At 38.9% G+C, this 21,227-nt stretch overlaps 1 protein-coding gene across 11 annotated transcripts in view; it reads right to left on the reverse strand.

Moving 5' to 3' along the window:
- LOC114668330 (zinc finger protein 883-like) overlaps positions 1–21,227 on the reverse strand; it is a 774,734-nt gene that overhangs the window by 463,657 nt on the left and 289,850 nt on the right. Inside the window, exon 1 of one of the 11 annotated variants that reach the window (XM_051924965.1) lies at positions 18,335–18,434. The exons of the other annotated variants lie outside the window; for them this stretch is intronic. The gene's annotated coding sequence lies outside the window, so the exon portion shown is untranslated. Of the gene's footprint in view, positions 1–18,334; positions 18,435–21,227 lie in introns of those variants that run through there. 11 annotated transcript variants of the gene reach the window in all.

A 21,227-nucleotide genomic window follows, 5' to 3' on the forward strand; every position in this document is an offset into this window, starting at 1 on the left:
ATAGATAGATAGATAGATAGATTATACCATAGAATGCACAGCGTAATAGTAAACTAAATATAAAAACATTGAATAACACTGAGAAAACCTTGAACAACAGAGAAAACAACACTGCAAGAGTTCGCGCTACGAACCGCTTGGTAAAAACACTTTTTTTAATGAGTTTTAAGTACAGGGAAAAAAATGAACATTTGAAAAACCCTAATTTAATAAACCACCAAGAAAAGTAACATTGCAAAAATGCACGCTACAAAACGATCGCTGTAAACGGAAGTGAAAACAAAATCAAGCCTGGTGCATTCTGTAACTGACTTTTCTGCCGTATGCATCCAGCCACCTCTCTCTCATGTGTGTGTGTGTCTCTCTCTCTCTCGCGCCTGTGTGTGTATCTCTCTCTCTCGTGTGTGTGTGTCTCTCTCTCTCTCATATGTGTGTGTGTGTGTGTGTCTCTCGCTCATGTGTGTATCTCTCTCTCGTGTGTGTGTGTGTGTGTGTCTATCTCTCTCTTGTGTGTGTGTTTGTCTCTCTCTGCCTGTCCATGATCGGCTGCTTGGGCTGCCGTAGTGAATTATGGGCGTGGCTCTGTCTTGCGTCTTGCCTGCCATGGGCGTGGCTCTGTTGTATCTAATGGTAGGCTGCTTAGTGAATTGTTGGCGGGCAGGGCTCTGTCTTGCGTCTTGCCTGCCCATGGTCAGGTGCCACTGCGTATGTGTCTCTCTCTCTCGTGTGTGTGTGTCTCTCTCGTGCGTGCGTGCATGCCACTCTTGTGTGTGTGTGTGTCTCTCTCTCTCTCTCGCATGCGCGCACCTCTCAATCTCACGTGCACGCCTGTGTGTGTCTCTATCTCGCTAGCGCGCGCTCCTGTGTGTGCCTCTATCTCGCGCACCCCTGTGTGTATCTCTCTCTGCTGGTCGGCTTCTTGGGCTGCTTTAGTGAATTATGGGCATGGCTCTGTCTTGCGTCTTGCCTGCCATGGGCGTGGCTCTGTAGTGCGTATCCCATGGTCGGCTGCTTAGTAAATTGTTGGCGGGTGGGGCTCTGTATTGCGTCTTTCCTGCCCATGGTCGGCTGCTTTAGTGAATTATATATATAGATGGGGTGGATCCCCAATTGTTTTTCTGCTCTTCCTTTGTGTTTTGACAGTGTCTTATATATGTATTTACTTACCTTCTTAAGCACTGGAGGATAAATATCTGGTCCTAGTGATTTGTTTTAGTTCAGCCTACTTAATCTGAGCAGAACTTCTCGCTCTACATCACTGACCCACCGCCAAACTGGTCATGCTGAACGATGTTACAGGCAGCAGAACGTTTTCCACAGCCTCTGCAGACCCTTTCATGTATGTCACATGTGCTCAGGGTGAATCTGCTGTCATCTGTGAAAAGCACAGGGCGCCAGTGGTGGACGTGCCAATTCTGGTATTCTATGGCAAATGGCAATCGAGCTGCACGGTGCCCACTAGAGGACGTCAGGTACTCATGCCACCCTCTTGAAGTCTGTTTCTGATGGTTTGTCAGAGACATTCACATCAGTTTTCTGCCTACCTGCTGGAGGTCATTTTGTAGGCTGACAGTGCTCATCCTGTTCCTCCTTAACCAAAGGAGCAGATACCGGTGGGTCCTGCTGATGGGTTAAGGAGCATCTACGAGGGTCCCTGTCCAGCGCTCCTGGAATCTCCTCCACACCCTTGAGACTGTGCTGGGAGACACAGCAAACCTTCTGGCAATGACAGGCACATATTGATGTGCCATCCTGGAGAAGTTGGACTACCTGTGCAACCAACCTCTGTAGGGTCTAGATATCGCCTCATGATACCAGTAGTGACACTGACCATAGCCAAATGCAAAACGAGTGACAAAACAGAGCAGGAGGGAAAAATGTCAGTGGCCTCCCTCCACCTGTGAAACCATTCATTCCTGTTTAGGGGTCGTCTCATTGTTGCCCCTCTAGTGTACCTATTGTTCATTTCATTAACACCAAAGCAGCTGAAACTGATTAACAACCCCCTCTGCTACTTAACTGACCAGATCAATAACCCAGATATTTCATTGACTTGATGCTATACTCGGATTGAAAACTGCTCCTTTAATTTTTTAGAGCAGAATATAACAGTGTTGTTTACAGAAGGACAACACCAAGGAAATCAGCATGATCTACAAAAAGCATCACTGCACATCTCAAACTTGTACAAGATCACCACGATGTTCCAGAACAGACAGTGCCTGGAGAGATTAACATGATCAAAGGGACAGTGAATTCAAAATATTATCAAGAAATCTGGATAGCAAAACATTAGGATAGAAGAAGCTTAACAAAAGTTGAGTCATGACACAGGACAATGAGACCAAACACAGGAAAAATAATAATAATAATTCTTTGCATTTATATAGCGCTTTTCTCTCTACTCAAAGCGCTCAGCAATTGCAGGTTAAGGGCCTTGCTCATGGCCCAACAGAGCAGTCCCTTTTGGCATTTACGGGATTCAAACCAGGAACCTTCCGAATTCCAGTGCAGATCCCTAGCCTCAGAGCCACCAGGAAGAAATCAAAACAGACAAAGAGTTAAAACAGAAGGAAATTGGTATTCTGGAATGGCCAGTAAGAGAAACGTGACAGTTAAAAAATCTTCTAGCATTGTTATACCATAGAAGACCCAAAGAGTGTCTGATTTAAAGAGATCATGCCATAGAGCTGAGCGTAAACGGAGGAAGACTAAACTAAACATCAACTAAGAAATATTAAAAGTTTAAATAACAGAATACAATAACACAGTCCGTCTTGAGAGGCTCTGCTATTTCTCTAAGATTATAAATAACAATGCTAGTAATCCCAGAGTCTTATTCTCGACGATTGATCGTCTGTTAAACCCAGGTAACGCAAAGGAATGCCTCCTAAGTACTTCCAGTAAAACCTGTGAGGCTATTGCTGTATTTTTCAATCAAAAAAATGAATGATATTACAAATAACATAGTTTATCTCCCCAACACTAAGGATCATCCTAAACCCTAGCATGACATTATAAACAAATTAAACTCTTTCACTAGGATAGATTTACCTGATTTACATAAAATAACTTCTCAACTGAAACCCTCCACCTGCGTCCTTGACCCAATATCACCAAATTTGTTCAAAGAAGTATCAGGCGTACTAACTGATAATGTTCTTGACATAGTAAATTCGTCATTAGATACGGGGGTCTTCCCAGACTGTCTTAAGACTGCTGTAGTTAAACCCCTACTTAAGAAACATAATCTCGACCCCTCTGCTCTTGAAGATTTTAGATCCATCTCTAACCTGCCTTTCTTAAGTAAAATTCTGGAGAAGGCAGTCATTGTGCATTTAAATGACCACCTCAATAAACATGCTATTCTTAATAAATTTCAGTCAGGTTTTAGAACAAATCACAGCACAGAAACTGCACTCGTTAAAGAAGTAAATGACTTGTGGGTAAATGCAGACAGAGGCCATTTATCTGTTCTCATCCTCTTAGATCTGAGTGCCGCATTTGACACCATTGATCATAATATTCTTAGAAATCGCCTTAGTCAATGGGTGGGCCTCTCTGGCAGTGTCTTACACTGGTTTGAATCTTACCTGGCAGGGAGAAAAATCTTTGTTAGCTGTGGTAATTATAACTCAAGGACACATCATATCCTATATGGTGTTCCACAAGGCTCTATCCTGGGTCTGTTGCTCTTCTCAATCTACATGCTTCTGTTAGGTCTGATTATCTCAGGGCACAACGTGAGCTACCACAGCTACGCTGATGACACACAACTGTATTTATCAATAGCACCTGATGACCCTGATTCTCTTCATTCACTAACACAATGTCTAAATTGTATCTCAGAATGGATGAATAGTAACTTTCTCAAGTTAAATAAAGAGAAAACTGAAATCTTAGTGATTGGCAATAATGGATACAATGTGGCTATTAGAAATGAACTGGATACATTAGGATTAAAAACCAAGACGGAGGTAAAAAGCTTAGGGGTAACTGTTGACTGTAATTTAAATTTTAAATCGCATATTAATCAGATCACTAGGACAGTATTTTTTCACTTAAGAAACATAGCAAAAGTTAGACCTCATATTGAAAAATGCTGAGAAATTAGTTCACACGTTTCTTTTCAGTCGAGTAGATTACTGTAACACACTCCTCTCAGGAGTACCCAAAAAAGACATAAATCATTTGCAACTAGTGCAGAATGCAGCTGCTAGAATCCTAACCAGGAAAAAAAAATCTGAGCACATCTCTCCAGTTCTGATGTCACTACACTGGTTACCTGTGTCATTCAGGATTGACTTTAAAATTCTGCTTATGGTTTATAAAGCCTTAAATAATCTCGCCCCATCTTATATATCAGAATGTCTGACATCTTATATTCCAAATCGTAACCTCAGATCCTCAAATAAGTGTCTCCTTAGAATTCCAAGAGCTAAACTTAAAAGAAGTGGTGAGGCGGCCTTCTGCTGTTATACACCTAAAATCTGGAATAGCCTGCCAATAGGAATTCGCCAGGCTAATACAGTGGAGCACTTTAAAAAAACTGCTGAAACATTACTTTAACATGGCCTTCTCATAACTTCACTGTAATTTAAATCCTGATACTCTGTATGTCCAACTCATTATAATAACTATTCATGGTGGCTCTAAAATCTATACTAACCCCTACTCTCTCTTCCATTTCCTTTTCCGGTGTCCTTTTGGTGGTGGCTTGCGACACCACCATCTACTCAAAGCACCGTGATGTTCCAACAATGATGGATGGATTAAAAGCCAGAAGTCTGTATGACCATCAACATCAAGTGACTCCGTGAGAACCCTAACTACAAAGAGGACTATTTCATTTATGTTAGGTAGAATGCCCAGAGGGGACTGGGCGGTCTCGTGGCCTGGAACCCCTAAAGATTTTTTTTTTTTTTCTCCAGCCATCTGGAGTTTTTTTTTTTTTGTTGTTTTTTCTGTCCACCCAGGCCATCCGACCTTACTCCTTTTCTATGTTAACTAATGTTGTCTTATTTTTATTTCATATTTTGTCTTTCATTATTCTTTTCTTCATTATATAAAACACTTTGAGCTACTTTTTGTATGAAAATGTGCTATATAAATAAATGTTGTTGTTGTGTCCTGACCTAAACAGACCTGATCAGAAAAGAGCTCTCAGGAATAAAAGAAACCAAAAAGGTTTGGAGAGAAGGTATGGATTAAAATTCAAGGCTGATCAGCAGCTACATGAAAAGTTTGTTGGAGGCCATTACTATTAAAGAAGAGTCAAGCAGTTTGTAAAGACAGGAGGGCCACAGAGTGGACTGTGAATGTTAAAATGATGTGTTCAGGACTGACAAGAAGTCGTCTAATTGTTTGTGAGTTATTAGCTTAGGAGAACTGTGGTTACCTGTATTTGGAGCATAGTTGAAGATCAGACCACATTGTTAAGATGAATTAAAGCAGATATCCAGAGAATTCCAAAGGATTCACAACCTTTTTTTGCAGCTGTACATTTGTATAGCACTCTTTACCAAGGACATGTTTAGAACTTTTGCATGGAAACTTCCTAAACCTTACATAAACATTGATGAAATCTCAAACTACATTTATGCACACAATAAAACATAGTATTTCTCATAAAAACCGCAAGACCCGGTCTTTCAAGCCCATAAACCCCAACGCTAAAACTTGCCCATTTTTTATATTGCACTTACTTTTTCCAGACTTCTTTGTAGATGGTGGACGATTTTCATGAGCTGTAACAGATGTAGTTTTCTTAGTCCTCTTTGGTTTAGACTGTAATGATCTAGTCTTCATACTGACAGAAGGCTCTGGAGATGAACATTGTCTGCTTTGAGAAGAGTCTAACCTGGTCACCACTCCATCTTGACACCCATCATGAAGGTTGTCTTCTTTTACACTGTCCAGATTTGTATGGTTAAGCGTCTCAATACTGACAGACTTCTCTTCAGCTTCTTCTTTAATGCCCACTGCCTGCAGTTCACTGTTCTCCTCCTTGATCCTCAGACTTTCCTGTTTAAGGTAGATGGACTCCAACTCACAGTTCTCCTCCTTAAAATCCATGATATTTGTGTCCACATCACAGCTCTCCTGTTTCACATCCATTGAGATGTTCCAATAAACATCAGCTTTTTCTTTTTCTCTGTAAAAAGAACAGGAATTAACTTCATTAAAACTTCATTACTTAGATCTGAAGTCCCTTGAATGTCATTTCACAACACCCTTTCTGTTAAGGTTTATATAAAGTTTGACCGTTCATAGCATGCTGACAGTAACACATTACTCTTTATTTCAAATTATCAGATTAGAGCAGAGGGAAGGTCCAATAAGCTGAAACAAGACAACCAATCTGCTGTGGGTAACCCTAAGAGGAGAAACCAGATAAGTAGAAACCAATTACTAACCTTCATGAATATTCTACTCAGAGAGGATCTTGATAAGAGGAGAGAGGTCAGGTGGTATGTAGGGATGACTGTTATTGGTTTCAATACTGTGGTCTGAAAGCTGGTATTGACACCAAAGTCAAAACACTTAGTATCGATCTAAAACTACCTTGCAAAGCTAAGTGAGATTTGTCAGTGCATCTTTAGAACGTGGGAGAATAAAAAATAATAATAATAATAATAAAGGCAGAGACAGGGCACACATGAAAACTGCACATGGGAAGTAAACAGGCTGAGGTTTAAACTCACACTACTGGAGCTGTGTGGCAGGAACACAGACTTCAAATTGTTAATAACTTCTTTAATACTCATTATCAGGCATTACCAGTTGAACTTTAACACCAAAACATATAAAATTGTGCAGTATGGTGGGATAGGATTAGGGAGAGAAAAAAATTCAAATCCAATCAATGCAAGGAATTGTATGCTATTTAAACTGGATTAAGCAGTTTACATAAATCGTATGGAGGTTTCATCAAGTATTCAGAGCCTTTCATGTTCTGCACACTTTATTGTGTTGCAGATTTAATTTTAAATGGATACATTTGACACTTTTGCCCATCAATGTACATTCAATAACCCATAATGACAACACTGAAATACATTTTCAGAATGGTTTAAAAACTGTATTCTCTCATTTCAACAGCAGAAGTATTCAGACCCTTTGCTGTAGCTCTTCAGATTGTGTTCAGGTGCATCCCGTTTACTTTTGTGGTCGCTGAAAATCAGGAACAACAGGAGACGGACACCAATGGAAAGTAAAAAGCAATTTTTTTTATTCTTGGTGAGCAGGAGGCTGCAGCAGCTGTCAGCTCAGTTTGCTATAGGCAGCAAGCCCGTCAGCAGGAAGTCTTTCCTCTTTTTATAACCAGCTTGTTTAATAAATAAAAAGAGGAAGTATGGCAGTTCATTTTGAGGTCATGCAAAGTCTGCAAGTAGCTTAAGATGACACATTAGATCACTATGTGCAGAAGTACACCGTAGTCTTTAGATAAGAGGAACTGTCGGCACACCCACAGTCCCAGCAACACTTCAATGGCTACGTGGCAGTGATAATTTCTGAATCTTAGTTCAGCTTATACAAGGATTAATGTTATACTATCGGTTAATGAACAGCACGCTTTTATTAATGCATAAGTGACACACTCTTATAATTCTATTAGCACCACACTTGATTATTCAGGAACTCTGAAACTCCTTAATTCTAAATATTCTTTCTCACTTTCATTCTTCTTGAGATGTGTCTAGAACCTCACTGAAGACCGCCTGTGACAAACTAACTTGATTTGACATCGTTTAGAAAAGCACACGTGTACCTGTGTGTGTAAGGCCCCACGATTCAAACTGCATGCCACAATAAAACTAAGCCAAGATGTTTGAGGAACTCTGTGTGGACCACTGCAATCAAATTGTGGTGATGCACAGATAAGGACAAGGGAATAAAAACCATTTCTAAAGCTGTGGGCATTTCCATGAACACTTTGGCCTCAATAATTGTGAAATGGAAGAAGTTTGGCACCACCAGGATTTCACCTAGAATGTGCAGTCCAGCCAAACAGAGTAACACTCCAAGACAGACATTGGTCATGAAGGTGATCAAAAACCTAACGGTTGCTGTAACAGAGCTTCAGAGGTTAGGAGAACCGGTTACAAGAACGAACATCTTGGCAGCACTACATCAATCAGGCATTTATGGAAGACTGGCTAGATGGAAGTCACTATTCAGTAAAAGGCATATAACGGACCACGCGGACTTTGCCAACTAAAATTTGAACAACAACAACATTTATTTATAGAGCACATTTTCATACAAAAAGTATCTCAAAGTGCTTTACATAATGAAGAAAAGAAAAATAACAGAAAAAATAAGAAATTAAAATAAGACAACATTAGTTAACATAGAAAAGGAGTAAGGTCCGATGGCCAAGGTGGACAGAAAAAACAAAAAAAAAAAACTCCACATGGCTGGAGAAAAAAATAAAATCTGTAGGGGTTCCAGGCCACAAGACCGCCCAGTCCCCTCTGGGCATTCTACCTAACATAAATGAAATAGTCCTCTTTGTAGTTAGGGTTCTCACGGAATCATTTGATGCTGATGGTCATACAGACTTCTGGCTTTTAATCCATCCATCATTTTTGGAACATCACATTGCTTTGAGTAGATGGTGGTGTCGCTAGCAACCACCAAAAGGACACCGGAAAAGGAAACGGAAGAGAGAGTAGGGGTTAGTACAGATTTTAGAGCCACCATGAATAGTTATTATAATGAGTTGGACATACAGAGTATCAGGATTTAAATTACAGTGAAGTTATGAGAAGGCCATGTTAAAGTAATGTGTTTTCCGCAGTTTTTTGAAGTGCTCCACTGTATTAGCCTGACAAATTCCTATTGGCAGGCTATTCCAGATTTTAGGTGCATAACAGCAGAAGGCCGCCTCACCACTTCTTTTAAGTTTAGCTCTTGGAATTCTAAGCAAACACTCAGTTGAGGATCTAAGGTTACGATTTGGAATATAAGACGTCAGACATTCCGATATATAAGATGGGGCGAGATTATTTAAGGCTTTATTTTAAAGAATTTTAAAGTCAATCCTGAATGACACAGGTAACCAGTGTAGTGACATCAAATCTGGAGAAATGTGCTCAGATTTTTTTTTTCCTGGTTAGGATTCTAGCAGCTGCATTCTGCACTAGTTGCAAATGGTTTATTTCTTTTTTTGGGTACTCCTGAGAGTAGTGTGTTACAGTAATCTAGTCGACTGAAAAGAAACGCGTGAACTAATTTCTCAGCATCTTTCAATGATATGAGGTCTAACTTTTGCTATGTTTCTTAAGTGAAAAAATGCTGTCCTAGTGATCTGATTAATATGCGATTTTAAATTTAGATTACAGTCAACAGTTACCCCTAAGCTTTTTACCTTCATTCTGACTTTTAATCCTAATATATCCAGTTTATTTCTAATAGCCTCATTGTATCCATCATTGCCAATGACTAAGATTTCAGTTTTCTCTTTATTTAGCTTGAGAAAGTTACTATTCAGCCATTCTGAAATACAAGTCAGACATTGTGTTAGTGAATCAAGAGAATCGGGGTCATCAGGTGCAATTGATAAATACAGCTGTGTGTCATCATGAAGGACTCTGACAGCATGAGGAAAAAGATTCTCTGGTTGTATGAGACAGATTTTGAATTATTTGGGGAAAACTCCAAGCACGGTCTCTAGCAAAAAAATCAGGCACTGCTCATTATCTGCTTAATATCATCCCTTCATTGAAGCATGGTGGTGGCAGCATCATGCAATGGGGTGCTCCTCAGCAGCAGGGACGGAAAAAGTGGTCTGAACTGACGAAAGAATGGATGCAGTCAAATAGAGAGAGGACGTTGAGCAAAACCTGCTCCAGAGTACACACAACCTCAGACTGGGGAGATGGCTTTCCTTTCAGTATGATAATGACAAAGTATACCACCAAGACAATAATGTGCTGGCTTTGGGGCAAGTTTCTGAGTGTCCAAAAGTGGTCCAGCTAAAGAGCACATTTAAACCCCATAGAACAGCTATCGAGAGATCTGGCAGATTTTCAGATGATTCCCATACAATCAAACAGAGCTTGAGAAGATCTCAAGTCAGGTCAGGTCAGGCTGGGGAACATACACTGGTACAGCGTGTTGCAACACCCACTACTAGTGCTGGGCGGTATGACCAAAATTCAGTATCACGGTATTTTTCAAAATTATACCAGTTTCACGGTATTGGACGGTATTTTTTTCCCATGCATGAGTGGCTGTTAACCACATTTTCCACTGCAATTACTGACTAAGAATAACCTATTCCACTTTTCATGACAATTGTACATTGTACAAAAAACATTTTAATGTGCACACAAGTATCAATACTGCTGTGCATGGCCCCATAAAGTGATAGCTTTCAAGGGAGTGGCACTAATGAAGAGAAGGAATCACATTGCATGACAGATGCAGTGAAAATATAGAGCTTTTTTAATGAACAAATTTTGCAAACAAACCAAAATTTTGACAACATATTTTCAACCATCCAAAGAGGCATTTAGACTTAGTAAAATATCCAGAGGTGCTTGTCAAAAGGTGTACTGCACTGAACATGTCGTAGAAAAGGAATAAAAAGTAAATATTTTTTGTAAACCAACTACACTCTCGGTTAATGTTAACCATCTCTGTCCACTGACACGTTAAAGTGACTTTTTAAACAAGTTTACCATCATTAAACTGCATAATATTTAAACTAATAAATAATAACAATAAAATAAATAATAGTGCAACTTCGGACAGTATTCACCAAATAAAAATAAAACAAGTGCAACTTAGTGATGATATCTTTACCAACTGAACCGTCATTAAGGCAAATTGCATTAATATGGACCTTGCTTCAAGATAAGCTATATACATAAATAATAAAACTGCAACTTGCATTTATAATGTTATTTGTGATATAGCCTTACGGAATCGTATTAGGGCCACGGTGAAGAAAAAAAAAAATACGTACACAGGGAAGGAAAAAAAAAAACTTTATGTCGAGAATAAAGTCGACATGTCATCACACTATTACACAGTACCCAGGTACATTACACAGTATTGAAAAAAATTAAACAAGTACAACTTGGCTTGCAGTATTATCCAGTAGTATAGAAACAGTATTCACACATTTGAACATAATGGTCCACATCCGAACTTTTAAATCCAAAGTATCTCCAGACAACAGACACGGCTCCTTTTTCCAACAAAAGTTCTTCTCTGTCATCGTGTTCAACTTTATCGTCTGCTACAGCTTCAGATTCAGAATGTTCTCTGTCCATTATCACCACGCAATACTTCCACTACCGCATGTACTCCGTTGCATGTGTTTAGCGGTGTAGCAGTGAAAAAGGTCCCCCTTAAACACTTGCCCGCTGTGCAACGTTTTGAACGTTGGTCAGGCAATTTAAACCGGTGTTATGGTATAAGAAAAAATCATATCATAAAAAAAAATAAAAAAAGGTTTTCGGTATGAACCGGTATACCGCCCAGCACTACCCACCACATGACAAAACAGCTTGCGATCTTTGTTGGCAATCCCCTGTTCAGTCCTGGGTATGACGTTAAACTGCATCTGTTCCTGCAATTGGTCCTCCAACCTGCAGGGAAAACGTGGGGGTTGCCAGCATGATTGGCACTCCAGCCACCATAAAGTTACTTCACAAAACCCTGAAACGGCACACAGGACTGAGATCATCTGCCAAAATAAATTCAAACAACTGCCTAAATCCAGGTGTGCTAATCTTATAGAGGCTTCAGATTTTTGATTTGCATTACATTTGGAAACCGTTCAGAAGACATTTCATCACTTTGTCATTAGGGGTTTTCGAGTGTACATTGTTGGGTAAAACTAGGAAATTTTAAATTAAATCCACAGCACAAAGTGTGCAGAAAGTTGATTGCCAACCATTGCAAGTTATTAACATCTACAGGAAAATTAGAAAAATTACCGTGAGGAACTACACTTATCTCCAACTATATACATTTGTATTCATTATCATCTCGTATTCTGCTCACCACGGTCACAGACTCAAGTTCTGCTCAGTTCGTTTTTCTCTTTTACTTATCAGAATTGTAAAGTTCTGTTCTGATGACATTGTGATCTGTAGCGATAGTAGGGAGCAGGTAGAGAGACCCTGGAGAGATGGAGATATGCTCTAGAGAGGAGAGTAATGAAGGTCAGTAGGAACAAGACAGAATACATGTGTGTGAATGACAGGGAGGTCAGTGGAATGGTGAGGATGCAAGAAGTTGAGTTGGCGAAGGTGGAGGAGTTTAAATACTTGGGTTCAACAGTACAGAGTAATGGGGATTGTGGAAGAGAAGTGAAAGAGAGAGTGCAGGCAGGGTGGAATAGGTGGAGAAGAGTGTCAGGAGTGATTTGTGACAGACAGGTATCAGGAGATGCTGGCACTGACCAGAAAGCAGGAGACAGAGCTGGAGGTGGCAGAGTTAAAGATGCTAAGATTTACATTAGGTGTGACGAGGATGGACAGGATTAGAAATGAAGACATTAAAGGGTTAGCTCAGGATGGGAGACAAAGTCAGAGAGACGAGATTGCGTTGGTTTGGTGCAGAGAAGAGATGCTGGGAATACTGGGAGAAGAATGATAAGGATAGATCTGGCAGGCAGGAGGAAAAGAGGAAGGCTTAAGAGAAGGTTTATGAATGTGGTGAGAGAGGACATGAAGATGATGAGTGTGAAAGAGGAAGATGACAGAAGAAGATGGAAAAAGATTATCCGCTGTGGCAACCCCTAAAGGGAGCAGCCGAGAGAAGACGACTTATCAGAAGTGTAAAGTAGTAATGGGTGGAGTGAAGCCTCAAGAAGCATCGAAACATTTGAAGCAACTGTGTTGGGAATCACGTTGAAGCATTAACACTCACCTCCCTAGTGACATCTCCTGGCCATTTGCATTAACGTTACACAAACTGATGATTAAGTTCAATGACATCTATTAAACTTGTACTATTTTTATTTTTCAATTGCGAAAGGCTGGCAATGAAAAGGATATAAGAGGAGTCTGAAATTTCAAGAGCTGAAAATGTATAGGAAACATGAGATAAGCATTCAGCTTTTGGAAGTAAGAAGCTGCCATGAATGGTCAGATCTCTAGCCAGCCATGAGTTAATTGTTTTCTTAATGTAGTAACAACTGGATTAAGGTCTAGCACACTGTTTTCACTTGTTGTTGTGGTTTTGTTGATTTTAATTTCCAAGTAAGTAACTATGTTTTAACAGGAATTTCACAAAATTTAGTTTGATTACTTTGTATCAGCACCAGTAGTTCACATTTGCTTGAAAATGTTTTAATAATCTGCGGTGGGTTGGCACCCTGCCCGGGATTGTTTCCTGCCTTGTGCCCTGTGTTGGCTGGGATTGGCTCCAGCAGACCCCCGTGACCCTGTGTTCAGATTCAGCGGGTTGGAAAACGGATGGATGTTTTAATAACATCAAGTGCTGTATGAACTTTACTGACATTTTCAAAATATCAGCTGTGAGATCCTTATTTCTTTTTTTTTTTATTGAGTTTAATACCTTTAAGTTCTCTTTGAGTGACCAACAAACTAAGAATTTGAGACGTAAGGAGAAAAAGCGGGGGGTATGGGTGATAAGGGGAATTGTTGACAAATTCCTCTGTGAATTTCAAATTGTGGGAAGGTTCCATGAGAAACTTTAACTGAGCCATTACATCACTTATAAACCGTCACAATTGTTTCTACAAAAAAACAAAATAATTAAATTTAAAATTTGTAGGGTTTCCCTAAATTCATAAATAAATTTTTGACAAAAGATAAATTCATGTCTTATTGTGTCAAATGCCCTTTGAAAATCCAGAAATAGAATCACTGGGTCTCAAGAAAGCAATTTATTATATTCAGTCTAAAGTCTAAAATCAAACACATATTATTAGAAATATAACGATCTTTAAGATAACTTGACTGACATTCGTCAACAAGGTCATTTATCCCACATTTCTGTGAAAGTTGCAAGTAAAAAATATGAGATGTGATCTATAAACATTTGATAAAATTCTGAGGTTTGGTCATTGTTCCCAAGTGATTTATTATCTTTTAAATTTTTGATGGCCTATTTCATTTAGACTTATATGCTGGGACCCAAATATTTCAATGGCCTCGTCAAGATTACTATCTAATATATTCAGTTGTAAAAAATTAGTTGTAAATTCTTCAGTTAATGTAGGATTCTCATAAAGGACACCAGCATTTTTTCTTGTGCTGAGGTCACATGGCTGACGTGTGGTTTGTGCTGTCGTGTGCTTTGCAAACGCTAGAGGCTGCTGAGAGTTTTTGGTCTGTTCTGTGGTGTGAGATTTAAATAAAAAAATACATTTTGCTCTTAAAACTTGGGTTTTGGTTGCCGCTAAGGAACCGTGTGGGAATTTTTAAAGCTTTTTTCCCTTTAGAAGGGTTTTTTTTGCTTTTTTTTCGCCCGCACAAGAGCAAAAATAGCTGGCCGTTTGGAGGTGCGGTTGGAAAAGTTACTTTGTACCTGTTTTTGTTTTTGTTCTTGTTATCTGTATTGGAATTAGCATCCAGGAGGTAGGGTAGAAAGCAGCAGTAACTGATATCGGCATTTGTAAGCAAATAACCACTTCGTCATAACAGCGATTCCTTAGTTTAAAGGAAAAGTAAAAAAGGCAGAGGCTGACTTCAAAGCAGTAAAAGGCTCAGCAGTGCGCAGGTAAGTGACCAGCGTTAAGGCGCCAAGTTTGCACAAGTGGCTGTAGGAGCAAACAAGGTAGTAACGTTTTTTTTTTATTTTGTTTAACCAAAAAAGAAATGAAACCAATTGAATCATAAATATTGTAAGTCACCTTAAATAAAGGTAAATGTATTTTACCGTTTGACCGCTATTTTTGGAGAAGTCCATTATTGAGCATGAATTAAATAATCATAGTAAGTTCCCTTTTCAAAGCTTCTATATACAATTACAGGTTGATAATACATCCATTAACTCAGTTAATAACTCTGTAACTACAATACAAGATTTACTATATTTTTTTATTTTTTTTTTTAAATTTGGTACACTGTATTAATCCCCGAGGTGATATTGTCTTTTTGCATGACCATTATCTGACAGAGTGCGGGGTCAGCCATTGTACAGCAAGAGATGCTGAAGAAATCAGGTTAAGTGCCTTGCTCAAGGGTCCTTCTGGCAGTAAAGAGATTTGAATCGGCATCCTACCAAATACTAGCACATGTAAGAGATGGATACCATCATATGCAGAATACAGTTGGTATGAACCAATCTATTATTAAATAAACTCAACTACAGTCATAGGTTTGTAATCTCAACAAAAACAAACCATTACCTAAATCAACTGCTCCATTAAGTTAAGAATTCTTAATCGAATTTTGGTGTTCAATTTTCGATGTGTAACTTTTTCCGGTTTTATCCTGTGTATTAAATACTAAGAACTGTAGGCCTTATATTGGTTACATCAATTGTCACGTTATGTGTTATTGGCATTTGTAGACTGGTGTTTTTTTTTTTAAAAAAAAGGAAACAATCCTACACTACATGTCTCGCACAAATACTCATTTAGTTGGAAGAATTCAAATACAGTATTTCAATTGTCAGCACTTTCTTCTTAACCTGTGTTACATGAGCTTCAATTTGTGGTGAACGTGGTCTGCTGGATATTTGTTAGCTTTTTAATTTGTAATTCACAACACACTTTCTATGCTTCCGTTGAGAATTCATACAGACATATTAATATTAATTATGTGGAGTTTTGATTGAAGTTTGATTCAACTTGTATTTTTCATAAAACTTGTAAACTTGAGTATAACAACTCTGGTAAGATGGTGGTTCAAGCTTTATTATAACGTTTGAAACAAATTCTTAGGAACAGAAATAACCAGTGATATTGGCCTGTGTTACGATTTGAGCATCCCCAGTCCTGAACTAAGATGGTATGGGGTAGCGCAGCCCTAATAAAAATATGGTGTGGGTCTCTACATTTAATAAACTAAAAAATAAACACAGTACTATAAAACAGTGAGAGGACAAGATGTCATTATATGAACATCTGAGCTCACACTATGGTGTGCTCTTCATCCTCTGGACTGTCTGGCAATTGAAAGGACTTTGCAGGCAGGCATTTTGTCACATCAGTAGATGTAAATACAGAAGAGTGGGTCTTCAATTTAGGGAATATATAGTGGCTACAAATTAACAACAGTTGCGAAAGCACATTTAAAGATGAAAAGATTACAAAAAGTGAGTGAGAGCAGTAGGATTACAGCACACAAGGAACAGTTTTTAATAAGACAAACATCTAATCTTTATTTTGGAAGGCCATGTCAACCACAGGTTTCCATTTCCAACTTTTACTAAATTTATAAAACATGAAGAGAATTGAGCTGGTCAGTACAGTAGAAAGGACAATGCAAGTGAAAAAAACAAATAAAACAGTGGAAATCAGGGGGAGCTAAAAAAAATCTCAGCTCACTAATTTGAAACACTGAAGATGTTTTACAAATCACACAGGTAGAGATCCTTTTGAAAAATTTAAGGCTTGTACTTCTTTAAACCAATACACTGCTACAATGGCTCCTTACCTACTACTAATTGGGGGTTTACTGTCAATGTAGCGGCTTCTGATGTCTACCGTGAGTAATCAAACATTTGGAAGGACTTCACAGTAATAAAAACTATCATTTCTGAAAATGTCCTCCTCAAATTCAAAGACAACTAAATATATATAATCCCAGTGAAGATGTGTAGTAAAATACTCAGTGAACCAGCATCATTGAGCACTTTTATTAATTCACATAATCTTTTCCTGTCCTCTTTATTGAATTATTTTCTAATATAATCTACTTCTGTCCACAGCTAGAACATCAATTTTGACCTCACAGTTTGAAGACTCAAGGACTGTCATGTATAATGGGCATCACACGTGTGAGTACAGAGCTTAAAAATAAAACTGTCTGGAAAAAAATGCTTAATAACAATGGTGGACAGCAACTAAATAGTGCAAGTCTCAACGAATGTTTGCAAATCTTACTTCAAAGTCTGTGAATCAGAACTTTATTGATGTTTCCAACAACACAAATCCAGGACTAAGTTAATCAGATCCATCATATGGAAGTAAATGTTGCACGCAAACAAACAAAACCATAAGAAAAAAAAAACATTTAAAAATAGTAAACTCCTACTAAATAACTTCTGCCAGTATTGAGACCTTGCGTGCCTCACTCATCATTAGTGGTCCATCGTCTGGAGATCTGTGCTCCTCATTGAACAATGTACCATGGGTAACATCATTGGGGAAGGGCCAGAGAAAAAACAACCAATTACTGACCCTCATGAAGATTTTAATTAAATCAAGCAGAGCCTTGCTAAGAAGAGGGATGCCAGGCCAGGGTGTTCACTTAAGAGTTCCTAGTGGCACAAAAAGTTGACCCACACACCCTGGCCGAGCTCAGTGTGATAAAACTACATGTAGTGAGCAGCCACCATATGAGTTTTCCCATCCACCTCATCTCTATATCTAGTACAAAGCACACAGAAACTGATGTCAGTGAGATATGGGAAGAAAACCAGAGTAGTTGTGCAGGGTAGGAACGAACTACGGGCCATCGTAGGGTACAACTGCATACGTATTGTGGAATAATTTTTTCACATATGACACAGGCTAAAAGAGAAATAAAACAACATCCATAGAATTGTTCATTCATGCAATGCATGTAAATATATGCTGACTACATTGAATTAAGCAGGTTTCAGAATGCTAAGCCGTTTATGTAAATACACACATACTGATTATGGACGCCCGTCTTCAACAGATATGAACATTAAATTTAGACTTCTCCAGGCGGGTTACCCGAGGAATACCGGCACGACAGCGCTACACTTTCTCTCCCTCTATACATTTGTTTTCGTTCTTGGTTTCGCATGCACTTCGACTTTTCTGCACGGTCGCTGACTCCAGTTTGTTTCAGTTCATGTTTGTCTTTCTCTGATCATAAGTGTAAAGCCCGACTGACTCCTCGCTGCTTTCTGCAATGCCGACCTATCACGAACACCGCGGAATGATAAAAGAGAAACAAAAGTAAAAATTAAAGCGGTGTGCGTTAGTTAAATTGACCTGATAGACACAAACGGCCTGCTTACCTCTGCTTAGTTACTTTGACTGAAGCGGATGGAAACTCACTCATTCTTAAACTGACCACGTGCCCAAACCAAGAATACTTACCCTCCGCCTCTCGGTACTGATTTTCTTTCAAAACCGACTCCTTCTGGAGCAAATGAAAAATCCACACTCATAACATGACAGCCCCAAACTCATATCACTTACATTCACCCTGTATGCGATGTGATACTTTTGAAAGTCGACCTATTCGACAGATTGTTTCTGTTTGCTGCATACAAGCGAAAAGGGCGCCGACTTCCGTTTCTGCCACTTTTGGTGACATCACGGGTCAAAGTACTCCAAAAACGTCATCAAGGGCGACGAAAATAGTCGCGTCCAAAAACTTGAGCAGTTTGCTGGAGGCAGAAAAGAAGATGTTGTGCTCCTGTTGTTGAGTGACTCGGCTTTGTCACAATATTTGGAAAGAAAACTAAGCGACGGGTCCTTTACTTTAAAGAATGTGGGATTTTTCATTCTGCTTCATTGAATTTCTGTTTCTCATTTCTTTACCACTTTCTGCGTCTCACTGCACTTTACTTTCTTGATTTCCGTTTCTGTTTTAGAGTTCACACGAACACCGCACACCGATTTCTATTCATTCTGTGCCGTCTGTTTCTTCGTTCCCCTGGGGAATACTTTGAGATCGAGAAGGCGTCGCTTTCATTTTTTTTCTTTATTTGTTTATTTTAAAGAAAAGCAGCACGGCTACAGTAACAGACACCTTAGTCAAAGTGCAGCTGTTATGTTTAAATCCGTTGAATAAAAATAAAGCCGATCCTCGGAGAAACACATTTTCCCCTCGATTTAAGGTGTACATTTGATTTTTCCGTTCACTTACGAGATGTATGTTTTGATTCTCCCATCTAAGAAAGATGGATATGTGTGCAAGCCATGGCGTGCAGTAAGATGCTTTTTAAATTTACTTTTTTATTAAATGCTTTGCTAAATCAAAAATATATAACTTAAACATTGATCATCTGATATTTATATACAAAGTAAGGAAAAAAGCAAGGGGTGCTAATATTTTTTTTGATTATGCTTAAACCTATTGTGGTTGAAAAGCCTTTCAGTAGTAAATTTCTTAATAGTTTGTTTTGTCGGCATCACAGACTTGTTAGTTTAGCTATGTTATTTAACATTTCAGTTCTATCTGTCTCTCTCATAACTCATCTTGTTTATGTAAGACCTATCTAGTGCTATAATCTTACATATAAAACAGACTGTAACAATTGTGCATTCTTGTATGTATGATATCACCCAGTTGACGCTCTGAACGTTTCTGGTGTGCTCCGTAAAAACAACCAACAGTTTTATCATGAAAAATCTGTAGTATTATTTGTTTGTCATTTAATGTTTGTTTTTTTCTTTTGCCCAGAGGGGACTGGGCGGTCTCGTGGCCTGGAACCCCTACAGATTTTATTTTTTTCTTCAGCCTTCTGGAGTTTTTTTTTTTGTTTTTTCTGTCCACCCTGGCCGTCGGACCTTACTCCTTTCTATGTTAACTAATGTTGTCTTATTTTAATTTCTTATTTTGTCTTTTATTTTTCTTCTCTTCATTATGTAAAGCACTTTGAGCTACTTTTTGTATGAAAATGTGCTATATAAATAAATGTTGTTGTTGTTGTTGTTTTCTAACTATATTTTCATCTTTTATTATTCTTATTGTCTGCATGTATTGTTAGGGAGCAGTTTGAGCAGACCCTGGAGAGGTGGAGATATGCTCAAGAGAGGAGAGAAATGAAGGTCAGTAGGACCACAAAGACAGAATACGTGTGTGTAAATGAGAAGGAGGTCAGAAGAATGGTGACGATGCATGGAGTATAATTGGAGAAGGCAAATGAGTTTAAATACTTGGGATCAGCAATACAGAGTAACAGGGATTGTGGAAGAGAAGTGAAAAAGAGAGTGCAGGTAGTGTGGAGAAGAGTGTCAGGAGTGATTTGTGGCAGACGGGTATCAGCAAGAGTGAAAGGGAACGTCTACAGGACAGTAGTGAAACCAACTACTGGTACAGAAAGTATTCAGACCCCCTTCAATTTTTCACTCTTTGTCATATTGCAGCCATTTGCTAAAATCATTTAAATTAATTTTTTCCCTCATTAATGTACACACAGCACCCCATATTGACAGACAAAAAAAAGAGTTTTTGAAATTGTTGCAGATTTATTAAAAAAGAAAAACTGAAATATCACATGGTCTTAAGTATTCAGACCCTTTGCTCAGTATTTAGTAGAAGCCCCCTTTTGAGCTAATACTGCCAGGAGTCTTCTTGGGAAAGATGCAACAAGTTTTTCACACCTGGATTTGGGGATCCTCTGCCATTCCTCCTTGCACATCCTCTCCAGTTCTGTCAGGTTGGATGGTAAACGTTGGTGGACAGCCATTTTTAGGTCTCTCCAGAGATGCTCAATTGGGTTTAAGTCAGGGCTCTGGCTGGGCCATTCAAGAACAGTCACAAAGTTGTTGTGAAGCCACTCCTTCATTATTTTAGCTGTGTGCTTAGGGTTATTGTCTTGTTGGAAGGTAAACCTTCGGCCCAGTCTGAGGTCCTTAGCACTCTGGAGAAGGTTTTTTGTCCAGGATATCCCTGTACTTGGCCGCATTCATCTTTCCCTCGATTGCAACCAGTCGTCCTGTCCCTGCAGCTGAAAAAACACCCCCACAGCATGATGCTGCCACCGCCATGCTTCACTGTGGGGGACTGTATTGGACAAGTGATGAGCAGTGCCTAGTTTACCATCCAACCTGACAGAACTGGAGAGGATCTGCAAGGAGGAATGGCAGAGGATCCCCAAATCCAGGTGTGAAAAACTTGTTGCATCTTTCCCAAGAAGACTCTTGGCTGTATTAGCTCAAAAGGGTGCTTCGACTAAATACTGAGCAAAGGGTCTGAATACTTAGGACCATGTGATATTTCAGTTTTTCTTTTTTAATAAATCTGCAACAATTTCAAAAACTCTTTTTTTTTGTCTGTCAATATGGGGTGCTGTGTGTACATTAATGAGGAAAAAAAATTAATTTAAATGATTTTAGCAAATGGCTGCAATATGACAAAGAG

This window comes from Erpetoichthys calabaricus, chromosome 1, assembly GCF_900747795.2.
Source record: "Erpetoichthys calabaricus chromosome 1, fErpCal1.3, whole genome shotgun sequence".
In the NCBI taxonomy this organism is placed as follows: domain Eukaryota; kingdom Metazoa; phylum Chordata; class Cladistia; order Polypteriformes; family Polypteridae; genus Erpetoichthys; species Erpetoichthys calabaricus.